The 23,266-nt window shown below is 40.7% G+C and overlaps 1 long non-coding RNA gene across 1 annotated transcript in view; it reads right to left on the reverse strand.

The window, feature by feature from the left end:
- The window catches only part of LOC309619402, a 576,205-nt gene that overhangs the window by 21,902 nt on the left and 531,037 nt on the right, over positions 1-23,266 (reverse strand). The window contains exon 7 of the long non-coding RNA XR_014238930.1: positions 4,664-5,545. This is a non-coding gene — a long non-coding RNA (uncharacterized lncRNA). The remainder of the gene's footprint in view (positions 1-4,663; positions 5,546-23,266) is intronic.

The raw sequence follows: 23,266 nt of genomic DNA on the forward strand, positions 1-23,266 counted from the left end.
GGAAAGGGAACCCTCTTCCACTGTTGGTGAGAATACTGGTGCAGCCACTATGGAGAACAGTATGGAGGTTCCTTAAAAAACTAAAAATAGAATTACCATATGATCCTGTAATACCACTCCTGGGCATATATCCAGAAAAGATGAAAACTCTAATTCGAAAAGGTACATGCACCGCAATGTTCATAGCAGCAAAATTTACAATAGCTGAGACATGGAAACAATCTAAGTGCCCATTACAGATGAATGGATAAAGAATATGTGGTGTATATACACAATGGAATATTACTCAGTCATAAAAAAGAATGAAATAATGCTATTTGCAGCAACATGGATGGACCCAGAGATTATCATACTAAGTGAAGTAAGTCAGATAAAGATGAATATCATATGATATCACTTATATGTGGAATCTAAAAAAATGATATAAATGAACTTATTTACAAAACAGAAACAGATTTACAGACATAGAAGACAAACTTATGGTTACCAAAGGGGAGGAGGGGGGAGGGATAAATTAGGAATTTGGGATTAACAGATACACACTACTATATATAAAATAGATAAACAACAAGGACCTACTGTATAGCACAGGGAACTATATTCAATTTCTTGTAATAACCTATAACGGAAAAGAGCCTGAAAAAGAATATATATATACACACACACACATATATATATATATCTTTGAATCACTTTGCTGTACACCTAAAACATTGTAAATCAACTACACTTCAATTAAAAAAAAAAATCTACTCAGCCATAAAAAGGAATGAAATTGTGCCATTTGCAGAGACATGGATGGACCTAGAGACTGTCATACAGAGTGAAGTAAGTCAGAAAGAGAAAAACCAATATCGTATATTAACGCATATATGTGGAATCTAGAAAAATGGTATAGATGAACTTATTTGCAAAGCAGAAATAGAGACACAGCCATAGAGAACAAATGTATGGATACCAAGGGGGGAAGGGGGGTGGGGAATGGATTGGGAGATTGGGATTGACATATATACACTACTATGTATAAAACAGATAACTAATGAGAACCGACTGTATAGCACAGGGGAACTCTACTCAGTGCTCTGTAGTGACCTAAATGGGAAGGAAATCCAAAAAAGAGGGGATATATGTATACGTGTGGCTGATTCACTTTGCTGTACAACACAAACTAACACAACATTGTAAAGCAACTATACTCCAATAAAAAAAATAAAATCTATAAGTTTTATAATCTTAAACATATAGTAAATAATAGCTTATTTGATTAGTAAACCCAAGTAGTCTGAAAATATGTTTGTATCATAATGCTGATAACTCAGAAGAAACAGTTGTTTTTATTATTAAACAAATGATATTAAACTAGTCTTATTTACTAAAGATTTACCCAAATCATGTGAATTTGAAAAAAAATTTAGATTTCTGAGTTTTAGGAATATTTCATTTATATGTTTTTATTTTTCTCTAAGCCAATTAAAGTAGAGCTCTTTTAAGGAATTTTATAAATTAATTTGGCTATACCATCCAGGGGTAAGAAAATACCACATATACATATTACATACATAGACAGACATAAGCTTACATGCAGACACAAATAGAGATCTTATAGCTTTCATAGTAATCCAAAATTTATTAGTTTAGGTAAGAGTTAGTGTTTGTCTTTGCCCCACTTTTTATTCAGACTATGTTTCTAGCAGATGAAATGAGTTGTTATTTGTTCAACATACGGGCTAAAGCTTTTTACCAGTATTTGTGGGGGAGACCTTTAAGACCTTTTCTTTGCCTTGATGTATAATCAGTGGAGGCTGTAGTTCAGTCTCAGCTGGTTGTTTTAGTGGCCTGAGAAGTTACTATTTATTTATTTGTTTGTTTGTTGGGCTATGCCGGGTCTTAGTTGCCGCATGCAGGATCTTTTTAGTTGCGGCATGCAGGATCTAGTTCCCTGACCAGGAATCGAAGCTGGGCCCCCTGCATTGGGAGCGCAGAGTCTTAACCGCTGGACCACCAGGGAAGTCCTGAGAAGTTACTTTTTAAAGCCCAAGGAGTGCTAAGGAAAAGAGCACTGGGGGCTCATTAAAGGGGGATATTAATTGGTTTTTATTAAGAGGAGAAACAAATTTCTCATATTTTATGACAGGAAGCAATAGTACAATTAAAAGCAAGGGATCCCTCAGGCTGAGAGCCAGCCTTATTTCCTTGGATGTTTGCATTTTAAAGAGATGGCTCTCGGGTCCTGGAGAAGACGGTTCTGGGTGGTAGAAGATTTACATCTCAAAGAGGGAGAGGAAGAAAGAAACCTTTTAAAATAACTGCTCTGAGAGTGTTTTCAGGGGCATATTTGCCTATTACCAGATTTTGGCCGGGACAACAGCAAATTCGTCTGGTAGCACTGAGCCTTTGCAAACAGGCATTTTTAAGGGGGGGAGGGGGAGAGGGGGATGTAGTAGGTGGGCAGAATTATTTGTGTTGAGAGTCTGTAGTTTCTAATTGGCCCAGGTTGAGGCCTAGTTGCGAAGAGGTTTCAGAGGAGCCGGACTGAGGAGGCTGAGGTCTAGCGTAATTACTATTTGTGTTTCTTTTTCTTAAGTTCAGGTCAGTCCCTTTTCCAACATCCTGACTTCTTAAAGTATCAGCAAGTATCTTGAGATGAATAGGGGAGGCTTTGGAAGTGGTCAGAAAGATGGGTGTACTTTGGGTTACTTCTAGAGCCATATTTCTGATTTTATAAAGACTTGATTAGTAAGGTAAGGACAGATATTTTTAATTCTTCAAAGAATTGAGTGGCAGCCTCAGTAGTGATATTAAGGGGCTGGCCTACCCATCCAACTATATTATTTTGAATTTCGTACTTATATCAGAGAGAGTTCCAATTAAGGCAGAAACCAATATTCCTATGTTCCAGGGTTTCTGGATTTAGAGCTCTGTGTCTTTGTAATGTTTTTATAAATCGTTCAACAAAGGCTTTGGGATGTATTCCTTCCCTCTGAGTACTTCATTCCACTTTAGCCCAATTAACCTTCAGGGGAAAGGCCCCAGTGGGCCATTTGTAGCAGGGAAGTGGAGGAGGGGAGTTTACGGTGGATATAGATTTTGATTTCTGTTCTTTAATTTTGTTAAGGGAGACTTTTAAGCTAGCTGTGATCTTTCTTTATGTCCTTCTTTCAATTTGATTTTTCCATATTGGTAACAGGATATTTGTTTAGGGTGAGAGTTCTCTAAAAATTCTTACAAATATAAACTCTTTTTCAAATCAAAAGATCTGTTGTCTGGCCACTGACGACTTAGGATCTGCAAACGTATATCTATTCTAAAATGTGCCTCAAAACCAATGGACCTTTTTATGATTTAGCCATGGACACAAGAGGCAACCCCCCAAAAGGGTGCAGAAAATGAAGACCCATAATTTAGTCACTCCCAACAATAGCCAAAGAGAAAGAAAGCAAAGAATCTTATTTGCCACAGGTGATGAGAGTGGTGTTTGTGAAAACATGTGTCTCTAGTTTCCCATAAAAGTGAGCTACCTTGGGATGTCCCTGGTGTTCCGGTGGTAAAGAATCCACCTTCCAATGCAGGGGACGCGGGTTCGATCCCTGGTCTGGGACCTAAGATCCCACATGCCACAGGACAACTAAGCCCGCGTGTCGCAACTACAGAGCCTATGCGCCCTGGAGCCTGCGCGCCACAACTAGAGAGAGAAAACCCACGTGCCACAACAAAGCGCCTGCGCTGCAATGAAGGCCCCACATGCTGCAAACTAAGACCTGACGCAGCCAAAAAAATAAAGAAAATAAATTTTTTTTTTTTTTAAGTGAGACACCTCCAGTTACAGACCTTCCGATCTGTGTCTGACACCAGGCAGGTGATACCGGGATACGACTTCTCAGCACAAGCAAGGCAACGAGGAAACAGAGGATAAGGTCCTTGCGGACTAAGACCCTTTATCTAGACTAAGATGAACGCACTAAGAGCTGGTAATGGTTAGCAGAACACCAGCCACAAATGGGGTGCCCAGTCTGCTCACATATTTGTCCTGCAGTCTACAGATTCTCATGATCTCAACCTAATGTTTGGCTTCTTCTGAACACAGATCCAAAAATCTGCATCCCTGGGCAGACAGAAAACCAGAGAGTGAATGCACTTACTAGATCCAAACCAAGCTCTCAGGACACAAAAAGAGATGAACAGATAGGACAGAGTGGCTATCCCCGGGAGGGAAAGGATCTACAATAAGAGTACTCAAACTAGAAAAATGGTACAGATGAACCGGTTTGCAGGGCAGAAATAGAGACACAGATGTAGAGGACGGACCTATGGACACCAAGGGGGTAAAGTGGTGGTGGTGGTGGTGGTGGTGGTGGTGGGATGAACTGGGAGATTGGGATTGACATGTATACACTAATATGTCTAAAATGGATAACTAATAGGAACCTGCTGTATAAAAAATAAATAAAATTCTAAAATTCAAAATAAATAAATAAATAAATAAATAATATCTTCACAGCAAAAAAAATAAAAACCGAGTCACAATATACAAAGAACTAGTTCGTGTAAGTATTTTCTCCTGCTAATCTCAACCTTGGAAAGAAAAAAAAACGGAGATGCTCTTACTGCCTTTGCTCAACCAGACCCTGAGAGACCTGGGAGTCTGGCTGGTAAGGAAACTTACCTGTCAGCTTGGTCAGTGGTCCCAAGATCTCAGCTACAGTCTCTGGCGTGATCAGGGTGCCCCTACCATCCCGTCCTTATCACCAAAACTGTTGAACTGTTGAAGAAGGAAAACTTTTCTTCTTCCAACTGATGTCTAGTGGTTGAGGGCCTACAAATTAACCAACAATAGACAGATTAACAGGAGAAAAGACAAGGATTACTTATGCAGGCAGGTGGAAGTAGTCAGTGATGAGGAACTCATTCAACAGCCAGGGATTAACAGGTTCATGTACCAAATTTAACTGAGGGGTGATGGTGATTAGGGCTTCAGTGGGAAGGTAGGGAAGGTTCTGCGGGACTTTTTGATGCTATGGGAATGGATAGTCTGTCTCCATGGCAGCTGAATTTGCAGGAAACTCCCTGGGAAGGGGGTTAACAGCAGTTGTATTTCTCTGGAGTCTCTGCCATAGTCAGGTAAGGGCCATTTAGATAAGATTTCTTTCTGCCTCTGCTTTAGCTAAAATGTTTTGTCTTTAACATTATCTTTATACCAACTCTGGGGGTCTGAGTGGATCCCAAGACTCAAGACTCTCATCACCCCAAAATTTTAAAGAAGGAAAACCTCCTGGGTCCTTCCTGTGACAAGTGTTGAGATAGGCAATATTTCGATGATGGGCTTGAGAGCTTCCAGAAGATTCAGTGAAGTTCCTGGTGACAGACACATTGCTGCCTAATACAAAGGCACTGTGGGTTTATCAATGTAATTTCTGCACAGGCTGAGATCATCATGGGCTTCATTCCAACAACACAAGTCCTGGCTTCTGTGCCCACAGTGAGGGCTGGTATTTAACTTCATTAAGTCCCCAAGATTCAAAGTCCATTACTTGCCTTCAGAAAACCACTGCAAAAAAAGAAAGAAAGAAAGAAAGAAAATCACTGCACAGTATTTCAAGACTTAAGTGATATCAGTTTTTGAACTCTTTCTATATATAGTTGCTTTTTCCTTTTACCCACCACAGGCAGGAAAGGTAGACTGTTTATATTTTCAGTTACAAATTGATCTTATAACTCAAACACTGATGTCCAAGGAAATATTGTTATCCGTGGAAATATCTAGAAGAAAAGGTAAAATTCAATTCTAATTTCCAAAGGCAGTATTCCATATTCTCTATTACTTTTAGTATGCTATGATTTAGTGCTGTTTGGTTTCAGGAGAACAAGCTTCCTGTTCATTAAAGCCATTTTCACACCTTCAGAAACTCTAGTTATTAAGACAGATAAGGATATCTCCTAAAAAACTGTGGTCTCAAGTCCATCAATTCAAACTGCTCATTCAGAATACAAAGTATAGAAATTAAAGATAAATGAACCACCAGGTGATCTTTTCTTAGAAGATGGAAAACACCATAAAAAGAAAGTCAGGTATTTGTCTGTAGTATAGACTCTCGGGATGAAATTCTTGAGGATGGGCACCATGGATTTGGGGCTTACTAACCTGCAGGGATACTGGAAATGAATAGCAATGAGAATAAGAACATAGCCAGAATGGTTCAGAGTTTGAGATACTTCTATATAGAATGAATTTAGACATTGCTAATTAGTGGTTTGAATTCTAGCTCCCCCAAATATTATCAAAATAACCTTTTGATACTGGATAATTCTTTGTCAGAAGAGGGGGATTATCCTGGGCATTGTAGGATGTTTAGCAGCAATCTTGACCCTGACCCTCTAGAGGCCAGCAGCATCCCCAGTCATGACAATCAAAAATGTCTCCAGACATTGCTGCATGTCCTCTTGGAGGCAAAATCAGCCCCAGTTAAGAAACGAATGCTTTACAGGTAATAGAGATCACCACCTCAGCAGTCTTAGCAGAGGCTCAGCATAGGGAGGGCAAGGTTGGGAATAGTTTTGAGATTTTGAAGTATGGTTTTCTTCAATGTGTGTCTTTCATCTTGAGAGTGGGGAGGTCTGGTTAGGGCTGGGTGAGGACCACAATGTAATCTTTAGGATTAATGGACATAACAAGGTGAAGATTTTGAGGTGAGGGGTTTGAAAATGCTCAAATTGATGTAAAATTATCCTTTGATGTTTTCAGTAGATGAGCTGAAGGGTCTTTGGGGAGGTCTTTGGAGTGAACGATAAAGTCATTTGTAATTGCCATCTTCTTGGGCTTTCTGGAACAGTAAAGTTATGCTGATGAAGACCCATGGAATAGAAAAGTTATGTTAATGTAGACTGTGGGGATGGAAATGGTTTTGGTTCTCAGTAGATTTCTTGAGTTTTTTTCCCCCTCAGGTTGCTATCTACTTTTTTGCCCACTATTACCACATTCACAAAAGCCAATATATAAGATGCCAAACTTATTGTGCTGTGTCTCCAGCACAGACTCTGGAGTTACTGTTGGGGTTTCATCCTGGTTTTACCACATTACTTACGACCTGGGCAAGCAACACACTCTTGTCAAACCTCAGTTTCTCCGTCAATATACTAAAGTCAGTAATAGTATCTCCCCATCAGGTTGTGGTGGAGTTTGAATGAAATAATACATGTCTGGTGCTCTGAACATAATATACACTCAAACGGTATAAACCAATTATGCAAAACTATGAAAAAAATGCCATAGCAACAGTGTACCTATGCTTGGACCATCATGTTTTTGAGGACCTCCTTCATTCTCTTTTCCATAAGCTCTAAGAAAAGACTGGGTTGAAAAAGAAACTAAATGCTCTCTCTGCATCCTAGAAATATCATGGAGTGAGAGTGGCTAACTGTTCTAAGTTCCTCTACTCACGTTCTTAATGGAGCGTGCTCTTTGATCACCACTAACATGTGTGGGGTGACTTAGGCTATATTTTAGTTATGTCACCGCTGTGAAAGTTGGTGAACAATAAGAGCACCATGGCACTAGCTTGTGGTAGGTTAAAAGCTACTTTCCTGAAACTTATCCACTGGAATGTTCATCTAATCTATTTTCCATGGGTCATTTTAAAGACAATACCTTGCTTTAATAGCCATGACCTTGAATCCATTACACTGTGGAATTCTGCTTTTTGCTCTCTCCTAATTCTAATAACAGGTCATAGACTACAGGCACTGATCTAGGTACTTATAGTTTTCTCATTTAATCTTCACTTATAAGGTAAATACTGTAATGAGAAATCTGATACTCACAGAGTCAGAGTAACTTGTTGCAGAGACCTGGCTGATACATGAGCAGAGGCAGGATTTAAGCCTCTTTTAGGCTCCAAAGTTGACGATTCTCCTACTGTGGCATGATGCCACTACATGCCTATTTCTCAAAATAAGAACAGACTGAAAAGCCCAAAGCTAACACATCAAACATATCCTCGTCATGGTTTTACAAAGCCTGAGTCCATGTATAGTATTTGACCACATGAACTATTTTCTGGAATATTGGCAAGGAAGAGACAATCTTGCAAAGTGGTGGATCTAATCTGATCACAGGATGACTGAAATAACTGAACACCAACCTCAGGTAACCACAGCCATTGATGGGATTAAGAGGGGGAAAAAAAAAACACAAAACTCTACACACCATCCAGATCCCCAAAGCATTTTGAGGACTACATACATACATTTGGCAAAGAAGTATTTCAACAGCATAGTTTATCAGCAAAATGGTAACAGGCTGAGGGAATTTCACTGGATAGCACTGTGACTGGGGAGTGACATTGGAATGAAATGTCTTCAAGAAAAATGTCTTAAAGAGTAGGTTTTCTGGGATAGTGTCCTTGTTTTATGGTGATGGTGATGTTACTGTTTTCAGAAGAGGTGATTCAGTAAATGGACAACTAAATGCAATTCAAGTTTAGATCTCTGGAAGTTGTTTTTTTTTTTTTTTAAACATGGATCAGAATTCTTCATTTTCTAACACAGCATTGTAAATCAACTGTACTTCAATTTAAAAAATTAAATTAAAAAAAGCGATATTTTCACCTCTGCTTTAGTGCTAGCTGTGTGATTCTGAGCAAGTCAACTGATTTCTCTGGGCCTCAATTTCCTTCTCTATAACAAAGAGGGATCCATAAAGTCCCTTCCTGCTCGAGTCAAAAAGATGTTATTAACTGACTACTGCCCTCTACAGGCAACTAGCTCAGCAGTCTGAGAATTCATAAAGGGGATGTTGGCAAAATTCTCCCGGATGTTTAATGTTGTAACTTAGTGTCCCACAGAATATCTTGTTATTCAATGAACCATGGTTGTGAAGCAATTAAAATGTTAGATTTTGTCTAGACCTCATTTTACAGATAAAGGGTATGAGGACTCCCATGGCTGTGAACTTTCCCAATTCCTTAGGCGTAAGGCTTGAACGCAAGTCTCTTGATAATCAGTTCAATAGCATCCAATAAGTGACCCTTCCAGTCTTTCGCAGTTGTCTTCAAAATACTCTTCCCTCTCCTTGTCAGACAGCATTGGAACTCAGCATTTCCTAAATTTCCTATGAACTTACTACCCTTAGGAGTTGATGAACTGTGGATTTTTCCATTAGAGCAGGAAATAGTTGCTTCAGTGTTGACTGGAGAGCACCTCGTTGTCAGGTTGCTTTCTTGCAACCTTCCCTGCTCCTGATGGGGAGGTCGTTTACTGACATTGCCAGGAGAAAATGTATGCATGCTCAATACCTGATTGATTCCCTTTCAAGTTCCAGGACTGTTAAAATTTTTAATCCTTCACGCTGAGACCTGCTTAGAAGTTGGGACACACTATTCATTTCCAAGGTGGAGGACACACAAAAAATTTCCTGGACAGCTTTCAGTGAAAATCTGAGTCAGTTTAAGCCTACTTGAAACAGTTTAAAAATTCATTCATGTTTTAATTTTTATTATTACAAAAAGCAGCATTTGTGCCTTGTAGAAAGTTATAAATTAAGATTAAAAAAATAAGAAAATGATAGCACCATATTCTTACCACCCATAGATTACCACTGTTAACACACCTGTGTGTAGATCCTGAAAGCTTTTTCCATGCATATATAAATATACATATACATATTTTTACCAAAATGAGATGGTGTGCTGTTTGTAACCTGCTTTCTTTAGTTAATAATCTCCATCTTTCCTTGTCAATAAATTTTTTTCTTGTCTAAAACCCAATCTGTATTCAAATTTCCCCTCCTTGTCCCCAAAATGTCCTTTACAGTGGTCTATTCAAACCAAACTCAAACCTAGGACCCTGCATTGCACCTATTTATTATGTCCCTTAAAATTCTTTAATCTAGTGTTGCTTCCTCCCTCTATTATTATTATTTTTTATCAAATGCCTTGTTGAAGAGAACAGGGAAGGCTGAGGTTTTGTATGTTTTTCTTTTCTTTTTTCTTTCATATTTTATTCTGTACATAAACCAGATTTTTAGGAAATTGCCCAACTTTCTGCTTTATCTTCACCTAAAGAGATACTGCCTTAATGGTATAACAGATGGTCAACAGCTTAAAAATAAAGCTTTTAGTCTAAAATGAAATCTGTAAACCTGATCAAACATCTCTGTTTTTCTTGAATTTCTCTTTCCCACCCTATCTCCCAGTACCCAGAAAAAAGGAAAATTATTCAAAATGATCTCAGGCCCTTTGATAAGCTATAGTGATAAACAAAACAGGCATGATCCCTCATGGAGCATACAGTCTAATGGGGGAGTTAGATTTGAAATTAATCATAACATTAAATGCTTAATTAAATGATGACAAATACAAATACTGAGAAGGAAAAGTATAGAATACAAGGTGTCGGGGTGTGAGAGATGGCTCATGGAAGTATGTTTGGGAAGCTTTCTCCTGAGGAATGACCTTTAAATCATAGTTAGTTAAGGGGAGACCAGGGGAAAGACTGTTTCAGGCACTGGGAATAGCATTTGCAAAGGTGATGAGATTTAGGAGTAGTGCCTAACATCGCTGGGATGAAGAGAATATAAGAGGAAAAATGGAATGAGATAAACCTGGAAAGTTAGACAGGGACCAGCCCATTCAGAGCCCACAGGCCATGTGAGTCATTTGGGGACTTAATTATCTAGGCAAGAGGAAGCAATGATGAGCTCGAAGTAGAAGAGACACCGAGTCAGATTTAGGTTTTATTAAGATCTTGCTGACCATTGTGTAGAGAGCAGATTGAAGAAACAGGAGAGGATACAAAGAATCAGTTAGAATGCCACTATGATTGTCCAGCTGAGAGATAATGGTTTGGCCTAGAGTGATGATTGGAATAAATCAAAGAAGAGTGATTTTAGAGATATTTAGCTAATTAGGAAGTGGAATCAAAAAAACTGAGGGACTGGGCTTCCCTGGTGGCGCAGTGGTTGAGAATCTGCCTGCCAATGCAGGGGACACGGGTTCGAGCCCTGGTCTGGGAAGATCCCACATGCCACGGAGCAACTGGGCCCGTGAGCCACAATTACTGAGCCTGCGCGTCTGGAGCCTGTGCTCCGCAACAAGAGAGGCCACGATGGTGAGAGGCCCGCGCACCGCGATGAAGAGTGGTCCCCACTTGCCACAACTAGAGAAAGCCCTCGCACAGAAACAAAGACTCAACACAGTCATAAATAAATAAATAAATAAATAAAAAGAACGTGAATTTCTAAAAAAAAAAACAAAAAAAAACTGAGGGACTGATTGGATGGGGAGGGATGTGAGGGGGTGAGGGAAGGGGAGGCACTGAAGATAATAGAACTGTTTCTGCACAAGTGATTGCAACCCAATTCAAACTCGCTTAAGCCTGAAAGGAAATTGATTGATTCAGGTGCAGGAAAAGTCCTGGGAGTAGCTCAGATGCTTCAGGCATGGCTGGATCCAGGAGTTCAGACGATGCCTCACAGAGTAGATCTCTTTCTGATTCTTTATCTGCTGCTTTGGCTTCACCCTCTCTCTGAAAAGCTCTTTCCACATGCTGGCAAAATAGCAGCTGGCAGCTCCAGGTTCACATCCTCACAGAGTAGCAACTCCAGCAGAAGAGAACTTCTCACTGTTTTCAGGAAATATTCTAGAATTGAGTTTCATTGGTTAGTTTTGGGTATCATGTTCATTCCTGGGGCTGAAAGGCAGAATCTGTCCCTCTGAAGCAAATAGACACAGAGTGGGAAAGGAAATTTGAGGAGCTCTTACCAGTGCAATGGTGAATGAATGCTAAGCAGGCGAGAATGACAGTACTTATTACGGGTAACAACTAACATTTTTATAGGCACAACTGAGTGGATGGTGGGATAATTTGCTGGAGGAAGAGTACAGTGTTGAGGAGAAAGATCACAAGCTCAAATTTGCACCATGTTCTTTTTGAGGTCTATTAAACTTATCCATGCAGATGTCATGTAGACAGATGGATACATGTGTCTGAGGTTCAGCAGAAAGTTCTTGGCAGTAGGTCAAGGTTTGGGAGTTATCTGTGTACAGAATATGGATGAGATCACCTGAGGAGTGTGTCAAATGAGAAGAAATTTAATAGCTGAGTAGAAGAAGATAAGGTGGCTACAGAGCAGAGTGAAAAAGAAGGGCTGGTCAGCCAATTAAAAGAAAACCTAGGGCTTCCCTGGTGGCGCAGTGGTTGGGAGTCTGCCTGCCAATGCGGGGGACACGGGTTCGAGCCCTGGTCTGGGAAGATCCCACATGCCGTGGAGCAACTAGGCCCGTGAGCCACAACTACTGAGCCTGCGCGTCTGGAGCCTGTGCTCTGCAGCAAGAGAGGCCGCGATAGTGAGAGGCCCGCACACCGCGATGAAGAGTGGCCCCCACTTGCCGCAACTGGAAAAAGCCCTCGCACAGAAACAAAGACCCAACACAGCCAAAAATAAATAAATAAATAAATAATAAATAAAATAACTTCCCTCCAGAAGAAAACAATGATGTTCATTCCTCCAAACAACCAAATTCAAAGTCTACCAAAACAGAAACAAACAAACAAAAAAAGAAAACCTAGTGCAAATGATGCCATAAAGTCCAGAATGTTTCCTGAAGGTAAGTATGGAATGTCTAACTGTGTGTCATACATCTGAGAGATAAGATCAGATGAGGAAGTGTCCATCAAACATAGCAACATGGAGATCGTTGGTTAGTGGAACAGGTTTAGATAGAGTAATGGGGAAGGAAGCCAGGTTTGGTAAGAGGTTGAAGAGTGAATAAGAGTTTAAAAGATGGTAAAGATGAGAAGTTCGCTATGAATGGGTGGAGACTTACAAAATAATGGCTAGAATAGGAGATGGAAATCTAAGGAAGGATTTTTGTTTTGTCTTATTTTTTGATAGAGACTTGAACCTATTGAGGAAGAATTTGGAAATACACAAGCTGAAAGACAGAGGAACGTGGGATCCAGAGCACAGTGGATGAAGAGACCTTATAACAGAGAAGGACCATCTCCTTCACTGTAATTGGAAGGGAAAAAAAAAACAAATGCTGATGCAGGAACATATGTGGATCCCATGGCCAGAAACTGAAGCCATTTCCATATGAAATCTGTTGTCCCTGTGAAGTAAGAAGTCATCTCCTTTAAGTGAGGGAGGCATCTGAAGTGTAAAGAGTAGAAAGACTTGAAACAGAGTTCAGGAAAACAAACTGGAGATAGAGCAGGATCTCAGAGCAGAGCCTGAACTTGCCTTCACCTGGCCGATGGGTGATTTCCTCCAGCAGTTCTCGGCAGCCCAAGTGCTGAACCTGAGGTGAACAGTTGGCCAGTGGATGTGATGGAGGAGCACAGTAAAAAGGAGGTGATGGTAGAGTAAAACCCCATCATAACATGACGCATACGGTGTAAAATGGAGAGCCTTGTTATGCCTAGGTTAGTGAAATGAGAATGGGGCCACGTAGAGAATATCTACTGAATTCACATTATCACAGGATGGGTTCTCACGGGGTTTCACGGAGTGTACAACATAATGGATGAAGGGATGAGCCGTGGAATCCATGTTGGGTAGGGAAGGGGTGAGGAGAGGAGGGGACTGAAAACTGGGGTTGACCAGAGGTGGTCTCCAAGGCTGGAGAACATGTTTGAGAAATTCAAAGGGCTGAGCCTCAACAACACAGAGTCAGCCTTAGGAAGGAGAGGGAGTCTTGCGCCATGAAAGCACACTGACCTAGGTACTGGAAGGTCCCAGCTCCACCACTCATTAGTCATTTGGTCTTGCCTCTGCTACAGATTTCCAATTTAAAAATTGGGGATAATCGTATCTTTCCTGCTCTCCTCACTGAGCTATTGTCAGCAACCAGCTGAAGTGCTATTAAAGTGCGAGCTATATTAGAAAACAGACCCAAAGGTCTCTTTTTTCCATTGTGGCAGAGAGGGGTGTGTGGAAAGGGAGGTGGTTACCCGAGAACTCACCGCTGACTAGCGCTGACCTCACATGTGTGCTGTGCTTAGGTTAGGAGAGGAAAAACAAACTTTGCATGCTCTGCCTTGAGCTGTTGCTATTTACTAAGAAGCTGTTCTTTAGCAGTGCTGTGGTTCTATTTTTTTAATTGTCTGTCTTTATTCCATAACAATCCAACCTTCCTGGATCATTCACACATGTTAAAACACTAAATCACGGCCCGCTGCCTGAGGACTGATGCTTCAGAGTGATACTGTAGAGGAGGAGGTAACCCAGTCTCTCTCCAGCGTAGGCTCGATAGTTTTGACCCTTTATCCCCACTCTTCTCTCTTCATTCTCATTTTCCCATTAATCCCCGACTCTGGGGAAAACAAAACCAAACCCGCTTCTTCTTGCAGTTGTCTCTATGGCACCACTACTCACCCAGTTGATCAAGCCAAAACCTTGGGAGCCATTCTTGATTCCTGCCTTTCCCTGATATCCAGTTTATTGACAGGTCGGATTGACTCTAATTCCAAGAAAACTCCACTCTCATGATCTTTACCACCAATGTCACAGTCCAGCAACCATCAGTTCTCCCAGGGACAACAATGATAACCTCTTACCTGGTCTCCCTGCTTCCATGTTTGCCTGCCTGTAGTCTATTCTCCCACAATCTAGAGCCACATTTTTCAAAGCACAAATCAGATGTCACCTAGAATAAAATCTGTCCTCCTCCTCTACTTTGCTCAGACCACCCTAGCCCTCCTTTGAGTCCTTGAACTTGCCAAGCTTGTTTTAGCTTTTGTTCCTTTGCCACAGCTGTTCTCTTGCCTTGGAATGTTGTTCTCCCTGATCCTCACATGGCTGGTTCTTTCTTGTTAGTCAGATCTCAGATTGCCACCTCTCCAGACAGTCCTTCCCTGCCCACCCAGCCAAAAGTAGGATAACTGATTTCATCTGTCTCACAGAAACATATCCAGCCTTTTCCCTGTCCTTTCTTGCTTATTCCTCTTTCCCTTTTTCACCCTTGAAAAGGTCCCTTTCGTCTATATCTTAATTTAGCCTATGGTTTATAATAAACATCACTGAGAACTCCCTAAGTACCACCTGTGTGACTAAATTAGTGGAGTGAACATTGCCTTGGGGATCAAAAGAGATGCCTCCCTCCCCCCTTTTTTCTCTCTTCATCCCTCCTTTCCTCCTTCTCTCCCTTCTTCCTTCCCTCTCTCCCTTCCTCCCTTCCTTTACATCATTAACTCACAGGCTCCCATGATATATCAGAGTCCTATTTCTAATATAAAGGCAGCTATGGTATAAAGACTCAGGCTAAATTCTATTTTCCTCCTATTTATTTGTTTCTGAACTTCAGTTTTCTTATATTTGAAGTGGCAATAAAAAGTATTATTTCACAGGTTGTTGTTGAGTCAGATGGTGAGTGTATCAGTTATTTACTGCCACAATAATGCTGTGTAACAAATTACCTCATAGCTTATTGGCTTAAAAACAGCCATTTATTTTTTTCTCATTCCTCTATGAATGAGCTGGGCAGCTTTGCTGATCTGGCCTGGGCTCACGCACATATCTGCAATCAGCTGTCCACTCTCATGGGGCTAGCTGGTCTGGGATGGGCTTCAGCTGGGGTAACTCATCTCTGTCCCATATGGTCTCCTGTCTCCCAGCAGGCTAGTCTAGGCTTGTGTTTCTGGTGGCAGCAGGGTTCCGAGAGGAATCAGAAACCACATTTCAAGTTTCTGCTTCCATCAAATTTGCTACTATCCCATTGTCCAAAGAAGTCACATGGCCAAGCTCAATGTCAAAGGGCATGCATATAGGGAGGTATGAAAATCCCATGGCTAATAATACAATTAATCCACCACAATGAGATCAAATCATGATGACGTAGAGCCTTCTCCTCTGGGAAGCTTCCCTGACTTCCCTCAGCAGACTTGCACACTCTTTCTGATATGCTTCTAGTGTAGAAATTACTCATGAATATGTATTGAATCCCGAACATTCTCTAGACTGGAGGTGCTGAGGTGCTGTACACCCAGCAGTGAATGTAACAAAGTCCATTGCACTGTAGTGGTGGAGGACAGAGAGTAAATAACTATAAACACGTGAAAATACACATAATTCCACATACTGTTATGTGCTTTAAAAGTATTGTTTTGTAGCTCTTTATGAGCATGTCAGTCTCCCCCACTATGCTGGGATCTCCCTGAGGGCAGGGATCAAGTCTCTTCATCTTTGCGTCTCCAGTCCCTAGCACGGTGCCTGGCCCAGGACGTGCTCAATAAATAATGAAATTGCAAGTGGGCAAGAGAGCCCTGCAGAAGGAATCACCCATAGAAGGCATGGTGATGAGAGGTGTGAAGCCAAGAACCTTGCCATGGCAGTAGCTGTTCATTCTCAGGTGCTTATTTCATTTGATTCTTATGTATTCCCATGAGAAGACACAGGACTGAGTTTTCTCCCTGACACTCTTCTCTCTAGAGAAGTTTCCATAGAGACTCTCCTAACATGGATGTCTATTACTCAGCAGTGATTCTGACCAAGGGCTCTGGCATCATTTGCTTCGTTTTGCTTCTCTCCTAATCCAAAGAAACATTTGCTCCTCACTTCTCAGCACTTATATGTCCCATCACAGATGATTGTGGTGGCAAAGTCAGAGAGGACAAGGGCTACAGGGACCTGGGTGCTTGCCTCTTCCATTTGGGATTGTGAAGGCAGAAGTCAATCGCTTTGAGCAGAAAGGCTCCACATTATCCTACCTCTTTCAATGTGAAGAGAGAGAGACTTGGACTACAATTTACAAGTTTTGCTATTAATCATTAGAGTCCCTCTTCAACTGACTTGGTTCTAGACCCTCTGTTTATATGTTATTCAGAGCCTCTTTCTGAAGACTAATATGCCTACCTGAAGACACTGGTTGGCTGAAAAAGTACTGATGTGGCTACCTGACAGGTTTTTAACTGCTCAGCCACTGAAACATCCTTTTAAGGTATTCTCATAGCATGCATCTTGGCAGAAGGCAGAACCTGCCTCCCACTCTAGAAACTGAAGAGTCCAATTCTAGTTTTCTTTCTGCTCACTGGCAGGGGTGATGTGTGCATGAGACCAAGTCCAGCCAAGTGCTTCCACCTGGGGCAGTGGAGCATTCCTCCCTCAGTGATCTGGGTAGCAGGGGTAATAGCACCAGAAGGAAACAGGGTCCTATAAGTAGTATCGAGTGGGGCTATCTGTTTGGGGTCGAATTATGTCCCCCCCCCTCATTCTTATGTTGATTATTTTATCCCAAGTATCTCAGAACGTGACCTTGTTTGGAGATAGGGTCTTTGCAGAGGTCATCAAGTTAGCGTGAGGTCATTAGGGTGGGCACTAATCCAAAATGACTGATGTTCTTATAAAAAGGGGCAATTTGGACAGAGAGATATGCAAAGAAGGAAGACAATGTGAAGAGAAATACAGGGAGAATGCCATGTGAACATGAAGAAGGCCATCTATAAGCCAAAGAGAGAGGCCTGGAACAGATCCTTCCCTCACAGCCCTCAGAAGGAACCAGCCCTGCAGACACTTCAATCTTGGCTTTCTAGACTCCAGAACTGTAAGACCATAAATTTCTGTTGTTTAAGCCACCCAGTCTGTGGTCCTTAGTTATGGTAGCCTTAGCAAACCAATACACCATCCTCATCAGAAAATTCCTATAGCACGGTTTTGGCTCTGGTCCTAGCCTCTTTAGATTCTTGGTTCTCCATCTTCCAGGCTTTTCTGAAGCAATTAAATATGTCTTCAAGAAATTTTTTTAAATTAAAACTCAACCAAAGTTTGTTGTTTCCAACCAATACAAATACCATGTACTGAAGAGCTTTCCCTCCATAATGGACTCTGGGTTCATTTTTCTTCCTCTCTCTCAAAAAACAGTTCCTGCTTCTGAGCTCCCTGGTCCAGCCAAGCCTTTGTAGGACTGGCATATCTGCCCTTCCTTTATGGTCAGTGGGCTTTTAACAGATCTATCCCCACTCTTCCCTTCCTTCTGATAACACAAGTGCACTTTTCTTATATGACTCTTCTTAAGGTTGGCTGATTTGTTGACCCTCTTAAAACAAGCAGGATCAGAATACTAGTCAAGTCATACTACAGAGGGAGAGATGCGTCCTCTGAAACATGGCATATTCTGTAAATATCAGTAGGCTATCCCCAGCCACAGCCCCTCAGAGGTACATCCCAATTTTATTCCTGCTCTAAAGTGTGTTATGAGTAAGTACTCTGTTGTCTTTACTTTGGGTTTAGTCACATTAACAGCATAACTTGAACTCTTGGCTTGATAATACACTTTGATACAACATCCAGATTAAATCTACAGTAATAGTGTTCCATTCCTTATAAATATATGACACTGAGACTATGTAACCAGTGGTTGCATGAAACTGCCTTATCTTATCAAAGGTTTGCACAAGGTCAAAATGCTGGTGAATTGAACATTTATTTTCTTGGTTACTCTGATATTTCACAGTTCAAGAGATAAAGGAAAAAAAGAAAAAACACCTAACATAGAAGTATATTATTCAGCCCAGGCACTCTTATTTCAAGTTCAAAGCAGAGAAGAGGGAAAGAGGAAAAGGCCAACAGAGTATGATACCAGTTTTTGCCCCTACTTCTATTTCCTAAGAAAAGAAGCAGGGGATTCACTTTTGTTAGGGAAGAATGATGTGCTTGATATAATGCTGACTACTTCACAAATATCATCCAATTTAGTTCTTGCAACAACTCTCCAAAATCACTACTATCATTGTCATTCTCACTTTATAGATGAGCAAATATGTTTTCATACTGATAATTGGCCAAATCAGTATCAGTATCATATATTACTCTAAAGGATCTTTCTTTCTTTCTTTCTTTCTTTTCTTTCTTTCTTTTTCTTTCTCTTTCTTTCTTTCTTTTCGTTCTTTTTCTTTTTCTTTCTTTCTCTCTCTCTCTCTGTCTCTCTGTCTCTCTCTCTCCCTCTCTGTCTCTCTGTCTCTCTCTCTTTTTCTTCCTTTCTTTCTTAAGGATACTCTTTCTACTACACATGGAAAGGAGAACATGTTTCCAGCAACCCCTAAGAAAGCCCAGAAGTAATGGTGGTCCCTTTGCTCCAATGGAGTAGCTGGGAATAAACAGCACAGGAAAGTCAAGTTGCTCCTCTGAGAAGTCAACAATGCTGATTGCACCATCACCTCTCATAACTCTCTTCTTTCAACTCATCCCTGACAACATGGGTAGACCCATTGTCCAAGGGTCCTGCCTGTTCAACATCTAGGATTTGATTTGTTGTGTCCATTTTGAGTGTCCAGGCATTTTGTTTCTTTTCTACTCTCCTTCTCTCTGACTACCTCTTCTGTAGTTTATAGTGGAGAGTTTGGTGTATATATATTCTATAGTTATTGATGGTTATGGCTCCTTGTTCTCCCTGGAGAAAAAGATAGTATGGATGGCACGTAGGGCAAATAGTTATTTTCTTTCTTTCACCTTTATTCCCTCACACTAATAATGATCTAACGGAGTGATCTTGGACAAGTCAATTAACCTCTTGAAACCTTGGTGATTTCATTTTTAGAGTAGAGATGAAGGTACCTTGTGTGTCTGATGACATGGGCATGACCCAGACCATCTCTTGAGCCTCTCCTTTTTCCATACCAGGAACTATTGGTCGTAGCAAGTACACTCTCTCTCTCTTATGACATGAATAATTAATTGCTATTCCAATTACATGCCTTAAATAGGGACATCTTATAGTGAGCATTCTTCTGATTGGCAGTTATAATTGTTAAATAGCACCAACCTTGGGGCGGTAGGGATCAGACATCCCTGAATGCAGGTTCACTCTGCACATGTCACTGGTCACAGTCACCCAAATGCTGTATTTTAAAATTAGTTTCTCAAATCTTTTTAATTTCTAAATTACATAGGGAAAAGGTTTTGCTTTATAGCACCATTAACACCAGGGCACAAAGCACACTTTGGCCTAGAAGGGAAGGGCAAAGTCATTTGGGAAGTGAAGTTTGACCTGCTCTCATTCATTTTTTATCAAGCTCCTCTATATTGGAAATTCCAAAACCATCATGGGATATTCTCTAGGAAATATTCATGGTTGAGATATTTGAACTTACTGTTGATACATGAAACAGAAGTTATACTTGGCTTCTCTATTGCTGGAGTACAGTAATAGTCCTCCCACTGGGGGCACTTGTTTGGAGCATGGATTTGAGACTGTGAACCTGAAAGGAGTCTCTGGTGGATGTGAGAGGCTGCTGCATCTTGGTGAATGCTGTAAGTTCCCATAGTGCAGGCTGAAGACTTTTACTTCCTTTCTTTCCATGGAAAAGAGGAGGTGGAGTCAAATGACAGATGAATACTTCTCTATGTAGCAAGGGGAATAATCTACTGCTACAATTAAAGCTCTTTTATTAGACCTTCTTTCCTTTTGGAAAAATAGAGGAGCTCTAGGTCTTGCATGGAGATGAAAACCAAAAATATAAGCCTCCAGTGATGCCAAGTTTCCTAGTGAGAAGCTGTTAGTCGCTCTTAAAGAAGATTATGGTAGTGATAGTAGTAGGATTACCGATAACCACAGCAATAATATATACTTAACATGAGTGAGGCATGTATTATGGTCCACGAATCTTTAAGTGTTTTATGTGTATTAACTCATATCATTCTCACAATAACCATATCAGTTAGATGCAATTATTATCTACATTTAACAACTCTGAAAAGTGATGCACAGAGACCTTCCCCAAGGTCACACAAATCCTGGTAGAATCAGGATTTGAACCCAGGAAGCCTGGTCTGAAGCCCACATGTTTTAACTACTACACAGAAGACCAATGGTCTCCACCTCCCCCGGGATCTCCACAGTGCCGTCTCTGAGCCGCCACTCTCAGTGGTAGCTCTGAAGGTAATTCCTGCCAGGCTTACTGACCTCGCTGCTGGTGGCTCCTCCCCTTGGACACAGTCCTGTACCAGGGACCACACTCAGCAGGTGCTCCACTGGGGAAGTTTCTGTCATTGGAAGTGGCTTCATCACTACTTCTTGTCATGGTTGCTGCCAATGAATGGTGGTTTGGGGCATCCACTCCTGCCAACATCATTTTTAGGGCCCTCTTTGTGTCTGCTGCTCCTACAACAATATCCAGCTGCCTCAGTCCTTGTTAGCAGCACCTCTAAACTGTAGCTTACTGAAGCTTCAATGCCACACAGCTCTTTCAAGGAACTTATCTGAGTAGTACAATAGCTTAAATATGGCATCAAGAAAGCAAGTTTACTTACCCCTCCATCTCCCTTTTTTTCTTTGAGGCATAGCACTGGTCCACTTGGTTTATCAGATGCAATAATTAGACCTGTATATTATACTTGTATAGCTGTGTGTCTATTACTTTCGAATTTACTAAGTTCTTTTTAAAATTCATGATCTCATCTAATCTTTACACTGGCCCTGTGAGTGAGACTATCATGTGCCCCATTTTAGAGATGAGAAAGTTGAGGCTCAGAAAGCTTTCATGCCTTTCCTAAGATTTTATACTAAAGCCAGGAGTAAATCTAATCTTAGAGTGTTAACTTCACCACACCATTACCAAGGCTATTATCAGTCTTTTAACTCTTTAACTTTATGGGCAAAATAGTATCTTGTTGTTTTAATTTATTCTACTTTGATTATCTCTGAGGTTCTTTTGTACTTCTTTCTTGCCAATTGCCTATGCCAATTTTTTTTTTCTTTTGGAGGGCTATCTTTTCTGAATTGACTAATAAGAATTCTTGCTATCAGGGAGATATTGATTCTTTATCATGTTTGTCCTGTGCCTTTAACTTTTATATTTTTAGGATGTACAGAAATATAAAATTGTTAGGTTGTCAAATTTATCCACCTATTTCTTCATAGTTTCTGTCTTGGAAAAGGCTTCTCAATCCAAAATCATATACATGTTTTTTCTACTTAGTTTGTAGTTTTACTTTTCTATTTAATTTTTTAGTCCATACGGAATGCATTTAAGTATATAATGTGAGTTAAGGGTTCAACTTGACATTTTTCAAATGAACAAATAGTGATCCCAGCACTATTTATTAAATACTGTGTTTCTCCTACTGATTTGACCTTCATCACATATTAAGCACAGCATCTAATGCCTTGTCACCTGTTCCTCTCTAGATAGAAGAGCCATGATTCTGGGCCCTAAATCAGACTGCACGGACTGAAAAAAGATACTTCCTTCAATTATAAATGTGGTGTGTGTGTGCGTGTGTGTGTGTGTGTGTGTGTGTGTATTTCAGGACTGGTTCTCAGTATCCTATGGTTCTCCAAACTAGAGAGACATTTTCTACCTGTGACTTGTGTTAGCGAATACCTAGAATCTGAGGTTGATTTAGTGGCTGTTCCCATTCAGAGAACTCTTCCTTATTTAAGAAAAGTTTTGCTCCATTTAACACAGGGTTTTGTGGAGAAGATTTTATAACTCTCATTTCCTTTTAAGGTTGCAAGTCATGAGAAAATGTGGAAATACATGAGAGCTCAAGACCTAAGCTACTGCATGTATAGAAACAGAACATCAGTCTGGGGAGTCAGAGACCAAACGTACTGGTCTTTTAAATCCCTGTGAAATACCCTTGTTTGTGCTATTTATGGTCTGTTCAAGCACTGAAAATCACAAAATGTCACCCCTGAAATGGATCGTAGAATCTTCTAGTCCATCCTCCTTGTTTTCACAGATGTGGAACAGATGTGGAAACTGAGACCCAGAGAGCTTACATGACCTGCTCAATAGGTCAGAACATGGGTTAAAAGAGGGGGTCTCAATGCATTACACTCTGCCCCCACCCCTTTACTTAACAGCTCAGAGTTAATTAAATCAAGCAATTCAACTGACCAAAATTGTATTGACATCCAAAACTCAAGTCAGGACATAGGCTGAAAGTTCTTAAAATTTCAAGAACTGTTCAAATTTGAACAGTTCTTCAAATTAATCCATTGAAATACATCTTGGATTGAGAAAATATATACTGTAAATAGCTATGAGTAAACACTCTCCCTGCTTTCTTTCTCTGTCATTCTGTTTCACCTCTCTCCTCTCTCTCTTCTTCCTTCCTCCCTATCTTCCCCCTTGCTCTGAAATCTCTCCTGCCAGAAATAAAGTTCGCTGCACAGGCATCTTATTGGAGCCCTCACGGTACATTTGGCTGTAATGAATGTGCCTCTCCTGTGCAGGACGCAATTATTCTGCTGCCTCTTCTACCCAGCTGTGGTTCTAGGTCCCAGAATTCAGGCAGGAGTAAGGCAAAGTGAAGTGGGTTAAAGCAAAAAGGACC

Source organism: Balaenoptera borealis, assembly GCF_965194805.1.
Source record: "Balaenoptera borealis genome assembly, chromosome: 2".
In the NCBI taxonomy this organism is placed as follows: domain Eukaryota; kingdom Metazoa; phylum Chordata; class Mammalia; order Artiodactyla; family Balaenopteridae; genus Balaenoptera; species Balaenoptera borealis.